This window comes from Tenebrio molitor, chromosome 2, assembly GCF_963966145.1.
Source record: "Tenebrio molitor chromosome 2, icTenMoli1.1, whole genome shotgun sequence".
NCBI lineage: Eukaryota > Metazoa > Arthropoda > Insecta > Coleoptera > Tenebrionidae > Tenebrio > Tenebrio molitor.
In genome coordinates, this window is record NC_091047.1 from 21680599 (window position 1) to 21697526 (window position 16928).

At 35.5% G+C, this 16928-nt stretch overlaps 1 protein-coding gene across 1 annotated transcript in view; it reads right to left on the reverse strand.

Moving 5' to 3' along the window:
• The window catches only part of Dg (Dystroglycan), a 111317-nt gene extending 95105 nt beyond the window's left edge, over positions 1-16212 (reverse strand). Inside the window, exon 1 of the mRNA XM_069040229.1 lies at positions 16058-16212. The gene's annotated coding sequence lies outside the window, so the exon portion shown is untranslated. The remainder of the gene's footprint in view (positions 1-16057) is intronic.
• Between the last annotated feature and the right edge of the window lie 716 nt (positions 16213-16928).

A 16928-nucleotide genomic window follows, 5' to 3' on the forward strand; every position in this document is an offset into this window, starting at 1 on the left:
CGTGTAATCGTTGATAAATAAATTGTGACAAATACTTCAAATGACCTTACATTTGACTCGGTCAAACCGCCTGTGAATATTTCAACTCCTAGGATTTGAAGTGTCCAGTTACAAAAAAAGCCACTTCAACCGTTTCTATAGAGCTACACAAAGGCGCGATTTTCGACCGCTTGAAGATACATAAAACTACATACGGGGTCATTATAAATGATTGTACCATCGTAGGTGGCTGTGCGCTATGCTTTAGGTGCGCCGCTACGCCCACTAGTTGTTACAAACATTTATAATGACCCCGTATATAAGTACTTTAAGATAAATGTTATTTATTGCTAAATAATTGATTTTGTTAAATTAATTTAGTAATTAAATGTTTTTTGTCTCACTTTTCTTTAACTTTCATATAATTATTTCTCCGTCACTTCCTAAATTTCTAGCACTTGTGTGTAATGAGTAATGATTAATGATGGACATTATTTCTTCAAAAATATCATAGTAATGTGTTTATTACGAATATCATGATTTCCACAGATGAGAAACTGTTGGAAAATTATAAATCTTATTCCAGTCCTGTTGCAGAATCTCTCAAAATTAAATAAACTTCATAACTGCATAGTCCAATGATATTTAAATTTGGATAGAGGGATCATGTTTTACAATTTTTTCTTTGCTTTCTGCGCTGGGCAATGTATTAAGCACAAGTGAATCAAAGAGTAATTTTTAACATTAATTCCAAATATACAAAATAAAGGATTTGTAAGAAGCGTTCAAAAGAATGTGTGGTCAAGCAAGACGTTGTTTCTTTCTAAATGCTCTGACATTTTCTTCAGATACATTTAACCTCACTTTGAATATCATTTGAATGTAAATAAAATCATTAATATAAAGTAAATTTTAATAGTAAATTAAAATTAGTTCTAACTGGAATGAGATAGAAATAATTCACACCCCTACTCGTTCACTAAATAAATGACGTTTAATATTTATAATTTGACACACTTAATCACACTTTTTTAAACGCACGTTATGTGATTCTATTTACTGACAGTAAATCACAGAATGATGAATGAATGATGCATAAATAATGGATAAATGATGAATGAATCACACTCATAAATGGACCCATATTCATTCGTTTCCGCAGGTAGATCTACGTTTCTACAACAGTTCCTGGTGGGAAAGAATGCACCCTTGTGCTGGTAAAAGACCAGACAGCTTTTGAAAAGAATGACGTTGCAAAATATTATCTGTTGTATTTTGAATTTTAATAAATATTGTAAATTTTTCCTTGTATTGTTGGAGTATTTAGTATGTAGATAGAAACATTTAATACTTTGACTGGCTGTAATTTTCACGTTAGATAGACTTTGATTTTAATTTTAGTAAACTGATAAGTAATAACAACCTGATGAGTGATGACGTACATAAGCGAATCAATTCTAAAAAAATTAAATGGAACCAAACTTTTGCTTTAAAAATAAAATACTTTGAGAAGTGTAATCTGTTTAAATTATAGTTTTACATACTTCTACTTTCTGGTAGGCTACAATTGCATAAATCTATATCGTTTTTGTTTACTTTAATCACGATTTTAATTAACGACAACTTTAATAACGGTGTCGTGATACGGCCCATTGTTCCTAAACTGTTAAATTAAATTATCACGAAATAATTGATACCAGGAGTTTTTGATGTAGATTTTAAATAATTAAAGCTTTAAAAGTGTAATTTTATCAGACAACAGCTGAGACAAAAAGTTAATGGAACATGATTAATACTTTCTGGAATATAAATAATATCAGAGAATGTTTCTATTTAGAGAATTAATCAAAGCTCAATCACTGTGGAGTAATTTTAAAAAGCAGAGCTTTTATGGAAAACTAAATACGAGTATCACCGTGAACTCTACTCTAATAATTAACTTTTTAATTAATGTTCGATGTTACTTAAAAACTCTAAAATTTAATCAGGACGCTCTTTGCAGTGAAAAAGCAATGGTGTGTAGTTACGGATATGTATTTTTTTTTTAATTACTTTCATTTACTATATTGTAATCAATTAGTACAGACAGTCTTGGAAATGTATTTCTAATATTACATTGCAGTCTTATTGTAAAAGCTTTCGACAAATTCAAATGAAGAAGGTAGAACTGAAAAAACAAAATTACACGTAATACTCAAATTACCAAAAAACAAATTTTGAAGGTAAATTAGAAAAAAAAATTGTATATGAATGAACAAGGATTCTTGATAATTCTTCCATAAAGCCAAATAATCAAGACACAACTGGTGAAACACCCACCCAAACCTGCGTCTATTTTCCCGCATATCCAACAGGTTTGCTGCTTAACATCGCACAATTCAAGAAAATCGTGTGCAAGTGAAATTAAACCCCCTTCAAGTTTAATTAAAGCGTCGTTACATGTTCCCTTGATGCCAAAACGACGTCTTGCATTTCGGTATGAAAACAAGACGATAAAACAAAGTTTCCGAGTGATTTCCCGGATTTGTCGGAAGTTTCTGACGCAACGACACCTTTTGGTTTAGAGCGTGGCCAGGTGCGACTCTTGGGATTACGACTTGACCCAAAATTCGCTCCTTGTTGCTGAAACATAAACATGATTTTCCTTTTGTCCGATAAGTTTTATTAAAATATTTAAGAGATCGACGGGTCGTGGCACCAACTTCTTCTGATCAATAGGCGCAGATAAGGCCGCGTTTTTAAAAATAGAACAGGCTCCTTTGAGACAAATAAGTCGGATTTCTCAATGAACCAGCAGATAACGACGGATCCATAAATAATGCGGGCTGGTGTCGATTAATTACGTTTAAAAATAGATTTCGAGACGTGGCCTGCGAAATACAAGTCTTTTGCCAGTTCGTAAAAAACATTAAAGGAGTCGGCGGAGTTGAATCGACAGATGTGTTTGGGTTAACTGATTTGGGAATTAATTTGGGATTATGTACGTGACGACTGACATGGGGAAATTTTTTTCTGTAATTGAGCGTTCCCGGGTATCAGTCAAACGTCATGGCCCATATTTGTCTGTCTAACTGGGTAAGCACACAGATGGTATAAGCACGTCGACGACAAACAACTTGGTACCATATCTTTGTCCTCCTCGAGCACACAAAATTTATTTTGTCGTGTGATTTTATCGTAGATTAAAGATATCTACGCTATGTTCCAAAAAACTACACAATTTAACTAATTATACATCTGTACTTTGTTTCACACAGCGGCTTGGATTTTTTTGACATGTTAAATATATATATATATATTTAATCAGATATTATATTGCGCGTTCAAATGACATCCTGGGCTGGGAAGGCGTTGGAAACCGTCAATTGTTGTGCTTTTTTAAAGCGTAGATTAATTGGAGCTAACCTAAAATTTAGAGCCAAATTTTTTTTCTTTTTTTCTTTCTTTGGAATGTTTTACATCAAAAATAGAATAACGTAACGATTCCTATTCTCGAAGCAAATATCTAAGGGCACCCTTTGCTGAAAACAAACATCTTCAATTATGTCCCAATTAAACATAAACAAATGTCATTCATGTCAAACGGCGGGAAATTCAAACTTTACACTGTTCTAAACGGTTTAATTTTTCCAACGCCTACTCAGCCCAGGATTTCATTTGAACGCCCGATATTAAATATAATATCTGATTTTTCATAAATATAATTCTTCTATTTAATAAGTATGCTGGTCTGCATATGAATAAAAAATATATACCGGGTGTCCGTGCGAACAGTTCGAGTGGGTTGATCTAAGGTACAGCTACGCTGGTAAATTACTACGAAAGGTTTTTGAAATTTTGTCGGGAACTTATTTCCGTCTTAATTTCAAATGTGGAAAGTTAAACACTCTAGGAGTAAATCTACTCGAATTGTTAGTGTGGACACCTATTACAGATATTATACAATGTGGACCTAAATAGTCGCCCACCTTTTCTAGCTTTTGCACCAGAAAAAACCCAATCAGTGGTACCAAGTTTACTGGTTTTTGGCGTAGAATTGATGCATCTGCATCAACTTTGAAATTTCAAATTAAAAAGGAGGTCACGTAATACATTATTTGAAAAGTTTTTCAATTTTCCATCTAAAAATTGATATTTTAATTCCATCGATTCCTTCTAGAGTAACGTTCGTTGTAATGTGGTTTCACAGGCATGCAATAAGTTGCTGCACTTACGCGCTTACGTCAAAAAGCAGTAAACTCAAACCATTTGATTTCGTTTTTATCCAATATCATCATCGTGCCAGGGGGAATAGAATTTTCTTTACAAAACAAAAATAGAGTCATACATGACATACATTTTAAAATTATTTCCTAACCAATTGCTTGAAACTGACTTGAAAAGAAAAATATCAATGATTCACTGTCCGTCCTGACAACAGATGGATATAAAAGACGTACGACTCAATCTAGGAATCGATTATTATTACTTCTCCAGACCAATGATGCTTTTAAATTTATTTGATCTTGCGGTATTGTCAGTGGAACCACATCAACAATTCTATTGTGGCTTGATGACATAAGAATTGTTAAATTTACTGTACTAAAAAAGGATTTCCTGGTTGTTAAAGGATTATCAATGACATCTTACAGCCCAGAAATGACGTGTTTTCGTACGGCAACTGAATTAAATTACAACGTCCACTTGCTAACCTACATTGTTGAAACAACATAATAACGAAACAAATATAACTTAGAACTGTACGGTGTTATACAGGGTGTTTTAAAAATGACGCATAATATTGATGTCACGAGAATCTACATTGAATACCAAACAAAAAATTCGAATTCGAATTTGGTCTTGGACGAATAATTTTTAAATAATTATTATTTTCAAAAATGACAATAACAATCCTTATTACTTTCTGACTTTACTCAAGTTGGAAAAATCACTCTAGCTTAGTTGCGATGTTGTAATAACTTAACCATTCATAAACCAACAATCAAAATGGTAAAATTAGTGCTGGAATATTGATCTTACTTGTTGAGTTGTCTTATCAATGCTATACAGGGTGTTTCAAAATTGGCGAATTCCGAATTCAGAGCGTGGTAGGGAAGGATCCAATGGAGCTCGTAAATACTTAGGAAAACAAATTCGCTCCTCCTGAAGAAGATATAACCACTATAATTTTGTTCAATTCATAGCAGCCTGCATATCCACAGTAACAAAATATTATTCTAGTTACGTTGCCGTTTCACTTTTAAAAAATTACAAAAATTTTAGATTTTTTTAGGTACTCCAAAGTCAAGCTTTTTTTCAAAAAATTGTTTTCCACAATCATCTACACCATAAATAACAATAAACACTGAACTTTTCAGCCTGTATTTGAAGAAATCGCAGTTCAAAGAGTGCACCTTCAGACCAATGTATCTTTGTGGGGGGAGTCCCGATTTTTTTTTAATTTCCATATTTGGACTACCGAAGTGATCCCATACAACGCTCTGAATTCGGAATTCGTGAATATTGAGACACCCTGTATATTTAAATGTATTTCTCCGTTACAATCGAAGCAAATTTCCAAGTTTGACCGTTAATGACTCCATGAGCAGAGGGTTAACAGTAAATTGGCACTAGAGTTTTTTGCTTGTATTTCAACATAGAATCATATGGTATAAATATGATGCGCCATTTTATATACCGAGAAATTTCCATAAATTTAAAAATCAACTTCTTGAGAAAGTTCTTTGGTTACAAATTCCAGATTCGTCAACTTCAACTTACTTTTTCTTTTATATAGAAAAATGTCAACAAGTCCCATGATGGTCAATTGATTAATGTTGTTCTTCAAAAAATTAAATTTTGGTCTGGAGATTACTGATCAAAAATTATTCCACTAAGGCCCGGTTTATTCACCTTCAAGTAAATTTATGTGGCCAGTAGTTGCTATAATTTAGAATCTGCTATTGGTAGATCCATGGTAATTACCGTTCAAATAAAGTTACTTGAAGATGAACAAACCGGGCCTTAATTTATAATTCAACAGTTTTATTGCTTTAGAGACAAATAGGATAACCGTCAGGCCTTGCTCTCTTCTTATGAACTACCTTTCACTCAAACTGTCGGCGTTATCTTGGTCAAATATTGAAAACTGCCTCCACAACAGTGTTGGAAATGTTCAGCAAACAGTAAAAACCGTCAAGCCTGTTCACCCTTAATAATATTATCATTCTTTACACTTAATACACTTTTCTTTGTAACTCTCGAAGTCCGGAGGCCATCTCGAAGTCACCAGAACGAGTCAACTTGATCTGATTTCGTTCTTACTCGGATGTTTATTTTTCTTATATTCGGTAGAACGTCAACAGCACCAAACATATTGCACGTTTATTATTCTGTTCTTCAAAAAGAAGTTTGATCTTGTTCATTTTCAAACGACGCCGAACATGTTTCCGTTACTTCGACTCAATTGCGAGAATTGAAATATGTTTTTAATTCTCTTCTGTATATTTATTCATCCTTCCACAAGCTGCTTGTACACCACGAAAACTTTTATCATCACCGCTCCATCACGATAAGTCAATAAGTGCTGCTATTTAGTCTGCAATTATCTGTTTCCGCGAAGGCGACCTTTCAATTCTCAACCGACGAATTGCCAACAGATTTACCACATCCTTACCGCAACAACTGAACGCAGCTCTTTCAGGAAATATGAAGACCCAAAAAAAAACAAGTTTGCTCATTCGTTGCGTTCAAACCAAAACAAGACTGATGATACAGTTTAAACTTAATTGTCTGTGAAACATAATTCAGTTAAAATTAAGTGTGAGCTGAAATTCTGCCAAAGAGATTTGAACCATTTCCGGATTGTCAAGAGCACACCAATTGTGTCTATTGTGATATCTTCTAGTGTCATTAAGAGTGAAAAAGTAATCTTCCAACTAATACGATACAAGAACTACAAGATTAATTTTTTACTGCTCCAGGATTTTCCTGTTACTCACTTGGGAATCGGTAATTGATAACTCAAGCGAACAATAATCAGATGTCTGAGACGAAGATTACTCATTCAACATGGCCAGACTATTTATTCTAGATCAGAGGGTAAATAGACTAAGGGTTCTCAAATAAAGATAAGACAGATAATTTATTTTGCCAACACTGTTCGCTCCAATTTTACTAAATTTAAAATTTGATAGAGTCAGCGTTATTGGCATAATGTAATCGGGAATAATTTGCATCCACTAGAAGATCAAAGAGTTTAAATTTGTGCCACCAATAAAATCCTAAATCAAAAATAAACCGATTCATTTCCGTCAATCATCGCTTTGATAATGTGACGAAACATCATAAAATCTGTTGAGCAGAAAAATGTAAACAAGACGGGATACATGTTACGCTCTATTGAATAATACTGTCCTCGTAGAGAAATTCAAAAATCTTTGCCGAAATAAATTGCCTCTTTCCATTTAAGTTGCGTGCCTAGTGTCGGTTTATCTACAAACCGCTTACTCTAAAAGCATCATTTTTAATGCACTCTTATAAATAGCCACCTGAATGCATTAAACCCAATGATTTACGAGAAACCAACGCATCTTCTGCAGCGGCATTAGTCGTTCCACATTTAGCGTCGGCCTTCAGGGACCATTCAATATTAAATACATGAAAAAAAGAATGCTAGTTAATTGTAGCAATATCCATAATTTGCTGCAAAAGTTGACGCTTTAATATTTAAATTGTCATGTGGAATGGTAATTACTAGATCGATGGTCAAGGTGATTTTGAAAGCGTAGCAAAAACGTAAATATACATAACGATTATAATGATTAATGATATTAACCGCTGCATTGTTCCAATCGGGGACAAATCGGGTGGTTGTGCAGACTATGAAAGCAATTGTATTAAAACAAACATTTTTTAATAGGACACTAAACTAGCACTGCAGAGCCCATCTAGAAATTTCCAATTGAGTCCTTTCCACACCTTCCAATCATCACACGCCGCCCCCTGTCAAAACACATCCCTTGAAGTATTTTTATAGTGGAGAGACTTCCCAGTTTACTCCCTTTTATTAAATATTGGCCCCACTTTAGAACCGGCTCACAAGCTTTTCAATTTCCATTTTATTTAAGTGCTCGCTACCAAAATAAGGAGTAGAAGATTCGATTTGCTTGTCGAAAGTGCAAAATTGCATCGACTATTCAGCACATCTAGTTAGCGTCGATTATGCATCTCTCTGAGGAGCCGGTAGTGCATTCCTTATTTTGTCTAAAGCGATGACTCAAATTTCATTGTGTAGTTTCGGGACAGTCATTTGTTTGTCGCAGACATCACGTACTTGTCTATTTTCATGCACTGCAGTTAAGATTTTAACGCTCGTTAGACTTATCTCAGATGAAGATTAATTCAGTTATCAACTTACTTTCCAGTTCTTTTCTCGGAGCTTGATAGGGTGAAATAAGAACAAGATCTTGTCTAGTTCTTTGTTTCAAATTGCGCTACTGGCTTGACTCTTTGCAATGGAAGTTTTAAATTGTGCGCCTTCATTACGTACAAGTGGCCGCACGTGCTATTGGCTGAAATGACCATCCAATGCAGACACATCTGCACATAACGCGCCTAGCCAGTTAGGGAAATGACTACTTCTCGCTTTGACCACTGAAATTAGCCAAAGCTCTAATTATAATTTGTAATAATTTACCTGCAGATTAGGATAATTTTTTAAAATCATCTTTTTTATCTCACCTCTAATGCTTCTTCTCCAAATTAATAATTGCAATGGTGAGTATTTTACGCTGCTGCGCTCGTGCGTGTTAACTTCCCACTTGCAAAAAAAGTAGTGTTTTATTTTTTCGTCTCTTGATTTTCAAATCTTCATAAACCGAAGCCTTCGTAGAACTCTCGCGGATAAATTCCGTCGGAAGAGGTCTCTCTTTTAAACAAATATAGTTAGGTTGTAATGGCCGAGCAACGTCGACCCGTCTCTGTGATTTTAACCTTATTGACACGCCGATAAGAGATGAGGGTAACTAGTCTGGATATTAGTTTGATCCTGATCGATATGGTTAGCACAGAAGCGTCTATTAAGGCGGTCTAAATTTATTCCGGCCCCATCATCCCTTGCCTTGCCTTGCAACTTGCAATAATTATGAGTGTCTCCTTTCAAGGGCCGATTGTTAGTCAGCGGGTCGGCCTTCATCCGTCTAGAATTACAAGTTGTGCATAATTGCGAAAGTTTTTGTCGGTCGACGTTTTTGTAATAAATCCGGTCCTGTCGCGCTTTTAATTCGATTCTCACCTGTCCCACGAACACGTTGTAAATCAAGTGCAAATGGCGCAATCAAGACGAGACAAAAATGATTATTGCGGCCAATAATGATTCCGGTTATGGATCAACCCTCTCGACTGGCGATCGTAAATTTTACGGGGAAATCCTGCGGGAGGCTTAAAAGGGACATAAAATTTAATCGCACACGAATAATATGCAATTTACGATGATCAGTCTGAAAGAAATCTCGATTTAATAAAAAAAAATAAGTGCAACCGGGTAACTGGCAAGGCGCATGGGGCGGTTAACGACGGCATAAAAAGGATCTGTGGCGGCTTCGTTCGGTTGAAATATTGCATTATAATCTACACATTAGCTGACTGGTAAATGCATAAATGCTCCACTCCAACCTGCAACAGCTTCCGAAAAATGACTTCATAATCAGATGTCAAAATCAAAAATAGCAAGATGGCCGTTCAGTGTTAAAAAGTAAACAGTTGTAATCGTTTGCTATTCATGTTCTGACAATTTTTGTTATATTTAGCGAACAACTGAAGTATGTCCGATGCCATTGAAAACGAAATGCATTGCACGCCTCTAAAATTGACGCAGATCGCGGCAAACTCTAATTCCACCAAAGTCCCGAAAAGTGTATGATTTCTACATAATGCTCCTGATGAAAAGTATATATCTGGCTACAAAGGTAAAATGCGCCCAGTTACGATCTCGACTTCGCCTCGGTCTTCAATCTCTGGCCTTAGCACAAAAAGACTCACTTCGACTCTTAATAATCTACTTAGTACCTAGAGTCTCTTAACAAATATTTACACCAGAGTGGTAGTAGTCCAGTAGATGAAACCAAGTCCTGAAGGAAAAAATCCGAGGAAAAATGTTTTTCACCAGTTTGTAGATTAGAGGGCAAATAAAGATTCCTGATTTTTTTAGTTTGATTCGATCCGCCACACCCACTGGGGGATGAAAAAATTTAAAAAACGTGTTAATCAGATAATACTGATTTGTCTTAGTCCTGCATGAAAATCGACTCCTAAATGTTTCTTGTAGCTAGTAAATTCTGGGCAAATCTGACATTTGCAATATTTCGGTAGGATTAATTTTTTTTACAATAATTTCTTGGGAAAGCTCAGTAGCTGAAGCTCTGTATTTTTAAACCAACGCCAATTGTTAGATTTTCAGTTTAAGGTGTGGCGTGGTTTTATAGTGAATAATCCCCATATACATCAAACGTGCGTGTTCAGCCAATCAGAGCGCTGGCTTTCATCCAATCAAAAATGTTTATCGCGGTTAAAAAGTCCTGCTACTCTGTCAAAAGTGATTAAAATTGCATGCTACTCCAGTCAGATTTTCAAATTGTTTTTAATAATAGTGTTTTTAATAACTGTAAGTATTATAAATAAATAATTAACGTTAAAGTTCGTATTCTGGAATTAATCTTGCCAAAAATAACACGACCTAATGTTTTATATCTGATAAATGTCCCAATTTTCACTTAAACATTTTTGCTTTATACGATTTTACTCGTTGAATTTGGGCATTTTTATTCCAACGTTAAACCCTCGAGCAAAAGCTCTCGCTCCTAACCAGAATAAAAATGCCCAAATTCAATTTGTAAAATTGTCAAAGCAAAAAGTTTTCGTAAAATTGAAAAATTTATCCGATAAAAAAAATTAGGTCTTGTTATTTTACCTTCGAATAAAATGATTTATCAAAATGGTAGAGGAAAATTTGAAACTGCTCGATAATTGCAAAAGTTATAGACATCCAAAATTGACAATTGTCTGGTCTGGTTATCACTTCAAATAAAACATACTTCAGTGAAATCTGCTAAGGAGTGATTATCGACAATAACAGAAAATACAACCTAGTGAAGAGCAAACAAAAATTAACAAAAAAACCGCTTTTGACCGGAAACTGTTGTTCTGCACCGCCTTTGATTAGAGCATAAATGGTTTTAGTTCATTCTCCCGTGCTTTATCACATTTTTACATTGGCCGATTATTTGTTTCATAATGAAAATTCCACTTGATAAAGAACATTTATGAAGCACGTTCCCGATTGATTCGATTGATTAGTAAATGAAATGTCAATCACCGACCCACTGTAATAATTTTCTATTATCACAACGTAGCACTGCCAGTAATTCATTTACCATTCAACGTCCAAAACGGTGAAAAACGCGTAAATGAATTTCAAGCTGGAGACTTATCGGAAAAACAAATACTGCATTTCACTGTCCGGATAAATTAATAAGAATCCTTGTCGCAGACGCAAGTAATTAAGAAACGACAAACTTTTTTCGTACTTAACTCACTCGACTAATTACAACAAAACGAAATTATTCTCAAAGCGTATCCCGTTCCGAAATAGGAGTCAGACAAACAGGCGAATAATTGGTAAAAAGAAGCAAAGACATGTGTGGCACAACGGTTCTTTAATGATTTTTGAGAAACGAGGAAGAACGTAATGAGGTCGTGGAATCATGAGAGTTGATGCATTAAAATCTTGATTTTGAACTGCACCCTTGCAGATAAAAACGACATATTTAGACCAAAAAAATTAGTAATGTTTGATTTTATGAAAGATTGCTTGACGGGAGGAACGGAGATCATTAAGAAATTACAGACCGTACTTATCTATCTCGTTAAATCCTTTACAAGGTGTTTTAGTGTCCCAAGTTTCAAAAGCTCGGCTTAAAACGACATTATCTTTACGACCGTTTTTTATTCCGTCGATTATTTGTCTAGCACGTCTAAACTTTCGACTCCTTTTATTTCTTGCTGACGAGCTTCGAATTTCCCTCCTTTTTCGACAACAGATCGCGTATTTAATTCAGATTACCTAATTAGAAATTAGAAAACTTTCACCTTCGCCAGAACTGCAAGGTCTGGAAATAAACCCCACGAAGCTATGTTTGATCCTGAAGTTGCACGAGGTCCTTTGAAGTCAGATCGCGTTTTAAAAATGCACCAAAAACAATCAAGAGTTGCGCGGCTGTTTACCTGAAAGGCAAACGCGAAGTTGTTTTCCGAATTAATTTCGTTTTTGCGAAAATTCCGTCAGGGAAACTTCGACTGGAGTTTGAAGGGCATTCCTGGCGCGATCATGACAGGCAAAGGAAACTTTTTTATTGACTTAAATGCTTCATGGCTCAGATTTTCATTGCAAGCGTCTGAAAGTGATCGACCTAATTGTTGTTTAACTGACGGCGACCTTTCTATTCTTTTAATTTCGGGTTAACAATAATGTCATTGTCCGATTCAAATTGTTTCTAATTGAGTGTAAACTTTGTTAATTTGTTGGCTGATTGTGCCTTTGTCTCGCGTAATTTCGGATCGGACATTTGGGAGATTGAATTTCTCCAGTTTTTAATTTCTCCTCAAATCTGAAATATCACAGGAACTTCTTCAAACAAACTTTTTTGACTTAAAAGGAAAACGAATCAAGCGCGTTCGGGGTTCCCGGAGAGACGTGAATACAATGCCGCTTTGAGATTGATTGTGCGGCGTTTTAAAAGAACTTTGACGGGTTCATTTTTAGTGAGGCGCTACAAAAAAAGTATTGATGACTTGTTGATACCAAACACAATAATATCGTGCCTATTTATTTTGTTTATTGTGGATTTTATGTTTCGTCGTTGATCAAACGCGCTACTTCGGTTTTATGGGTCTGCTCAGGTGTTTGGGGTTGAGATAAATGGGAGTTTACGTTTTCGAAAATAGTTTTCAAAGCAAAGGTGCACACAATGATTGAAATGTTAAATAATGTACGACGTAAAATTAGGAGCAAGCTGCAATAATACCCTTGAAGTAGATTTTCAAAAATTTTAGATAAGTAGAGCTAAAAAATATTTGCTAGACTTGAATTAACGAAAAAGGTTCATTAATTACAGTACGTCATTTCAGGAGCGTGTTATGGCTATTACCCACGATGATGGGCTAGCCAGCCGAATGTCATTACACGCGAGTGTCTACAGTACTTTTTCGGCGACTTGCAAATTTCATCATTTAGAGTGTCAGCATTTTAATTAATTTATTCTTCCTTTTTAATGAAAACGTACAATGGACTCGTGAATTTAAAAGTAATTATGACATACCTATCAACATTTCTTTCTTCATGGTCTAAGCAAATATTTGCAATTTTGTCATTGGTCACAACCCGTGGAGTAATGGGTCGTTACTCACGGTAGGTAATAAATAGCATTACTCAACAGTAAACACTTATGTATATGGTGAACGTATTATTTAACAAAAGCATAAAAAAAATATTTAAAGTTGCCTAATACCCTCGACATTTAGAAATGGCAAAAATGACCACCACAATCTCCGGATTTATGACCTAAGGAAAAACTTTGGTATTTCATTTTTTTTTATTAATTAGGTTTCTAAATACCTCTCCTGAAAGATTTTAGTTATCAATAAAAACAGTAGATTTTTTGTTGAGATGGACACTGTTTAGTTGAATACACCAGATAAATTAATCCTGAAGGCAAACCTGCTAATACTGTTGCAGACGTGTTCATAGAAAACTTTTCCAGGTTCTTTTCATTTATCTTCATCTTAGTAATATTGTATTAACATAGATGGTAATGTCTTCCTTCAAAAATTAGTAATCAGAATAGAAAATCGATTCTAGTTCTGGAAACAATATAAAAATTGTTTGTGGAGGTAATTTCCTGTTGTTTTGTCCAGTTTTACGTTAAAGGAATTACCTGAAAATAAAACAACAAATTCTGCAAGAAGTCTGCACTAGATCCACTCCAACAAATAAGCCAAAATCTAAGCCACAAGCTTTTATTGCAGAAATTCTTAGTAAGCCCCAGGTAAGCAATTGTTAAACTTCTGGATGCACCTATAATTACCACGAAATTGCTAAACTTTCTGCAGGTCTTGGTATCGACTTCGTTGTTTTGTAAGTTCGGCATTTAGCTGAAAGTTCTCCAACTGCATCCTCATAATAAAAGAGTTTTTTTTCTTTTTCGTATGGGTCTAATATGTGTGCGGCAAATAGGAACGATTCCTTTTTATTATCCTTACAAGAGTCATTTTTTGTTTTCAAAATAAAGTACACTGTGAATAAAAACAATTTACACGTATTAACTAATTGAATTTTTATTCGAGTTCTTCGTAATATTTAATAAAGTTTCTCGGATTCGATCAACAACACTAAGTAGTAAAAACTGGCAACGAGCGTTCAAAAAGCAATGGTTTTCTCTCTCTTTTGCAAACACAGATTGTTCTTTAGTTGGTATGCTTTGATATTTTGACATAACCACACTTTGATCTTTTGAACTGTTTTTAGCACAACCATAAATGATGTTTGACGTTTATGATTTAACAGGGGATGAAGCTACGTTAACGGAAACAAAAGCAAGCAACAATTTTTTTTTGAACGCGCGTTAGTTCTGCTCACTACAACAAAATTATATAATTTCCCTATATGACTGCTTCAAAAAAGGCAAAAATTCAAAATTGCAAAAAAAAGGTATGTACATACTACATATTCATCTGCACTTTGCAAACTACATAAGTTTGGTAATTTTAAAATATGCAGTTTTGATATTACATACATAGTCGTAACGAAGCTATAAAGCAGACATTTTGTTGTGCTAGTCTAGAGATTTTAAAAATATGTAAGTATCACAAAATATTTAAATTTTCCAAAATTAGATTACTTAATAGCACGGTAAAATATCTGAAAACAAAGTACAAATTTTTAGTTCTTACTAATGTCTAAAAATATAAGTGTTGCAGTTTTACTTTATTTGGAATAATTTTAAAAAAGTGATCCAGATTTAGCCGAGCGCTATTTTTAGAGTGCAACTTTCAATGTCAAGAACCAGCACAAAAGCTAAGCTTTAAGCTGATTCATAAACGTGACAGGAAGTCTAAAAAATAGGAATCACTGTTGTGCAGTGACAAAATATAATTAATTCAAGCAACTGTTGAGGAAACAACTGACAAAAGAAAATAATTAGTCGTGAGTATTTCTGGAGCCTCTGAAATCATGAAGACCTTCTATCTAAATATGGCACAATATACGAGCTCTGTTTCTCACATGTTCAATTAAGCTAAGTTATATGCAGCAGCGTCTTTAATCGACGCTCATTTGTTTGACTCTTGTCGCGTCAAGAATCCTCAAACAAACCATTAAAACTTGGTTTGAAAAAAATCTCTACACAAACATTTTTTTTGTAAGCACACAAACACGGGACTCATTACTGGATAAATCAAGGTGGCCGAGTAGATGTTCCGAGCGCCACACTGTATATGGTATGAGCGGCGTTCAGAATTTTATGGGAACTGTGCGATGACATTTGACTTGGGGGAAACAAAAACAAAGACTGTTGCATTTAGCCGATACCGCACTGTACCAGCACCGCAACAACCGCCATAGGCGCACCATCACCGGGATCGAAGGGAAACATTTACCCTTGCATCAAATCGAAAATCGCAATTGTCCTAGGTTGCAATTCGCACGATCGGGGTAGTTTCGCAATCGATCCTCCGCACGTCTACACGCGCTCCTACAAAAACAATAAAAACAACCCCGAAACAGGCGTAAATCAAGAGTAACGGAATTTGCGAGAGGGGTGGTTAGCGCCGATTAGCTTGGCTAGCTTTGAAAAAAATCGCTCACCTGCCTGCACCCCTGCTCGTGTCTGCACCCGAGAGGGGTGCGACAAGGATGGCGCGAACAATTGCGGGACGCAAAAAATACAAAACCGGCTGGAAAAGTTGTTGCACGAGACATGTGAGCCTTTCGGCGAAATCATCACAGAAAGTGGTGCTGGATTTTGAATTTGATGAGCGGACTTACCTTGTCGAGGTGTCAGAAGAAGTGTTTCAGCCGCTGACCCTTGTTGTTGGTGGCACACACACATACACTTTCAGCGCGTTCACTACCCTTTCATCTCGTACTATGCTCGTGCACTGTCAGTTTCAGATGCACAACTGCCCATTTGCCCCTCCTAAAACAGCTGGTTTTTCGATCTCTTCGCCGTGGAGGGTGTGACGACATCTCCCGGCGGATAGAAACCGGCTGAGGTCGTTGACGCACCGACTGCAACGTTCTGTAAACTCGTACAGAAACTGTTCACGAACATCCAAACAATAAACAAGGCGTGTGAACAGTCATTTGGAGTTGGCTTCGTAACTAGTTTCTTATTACTTCTGTTCTTGTATTTTACTGTTCAAAGCTGGTAAAGACTTCCTGTAAGTATTGTCGCGGGGTGTCCAAGAGGTGGCACCATGCGTACAGCTCTTGCGCGAAAGTACAGAGCGGTGCACATTTAATGTATCCGTCATCGTCATCCGTTTCCGAGTGGGAGGAGATTCTACAGACTTCTTAGTTTGTATGCATTGCATTGTCAGAAAGAAAATCAGGCCAAGTTATTTTTACAAACCATTTGTAGATATCTACATTATTATATTTATAATTATCTACATGAATGCAGAAGTCAGTAGGTAGGTATCACATAACAAAAACAAAAATGTAATTATTCAGAAACGAAATGAACATACTCCGGACAATAACAGGACATAAGATAAGAAACCAAGTACAGAAATTAGAGAGAAATGTACCTAAGTAAAGTCAACGAGCAACGACATACTACATTGAATAAGAAGTCGCAGAAGAGAGTGGAACCAGCATGTATCGAGAATGACAGATCAACTAGCCAAGATAGCCA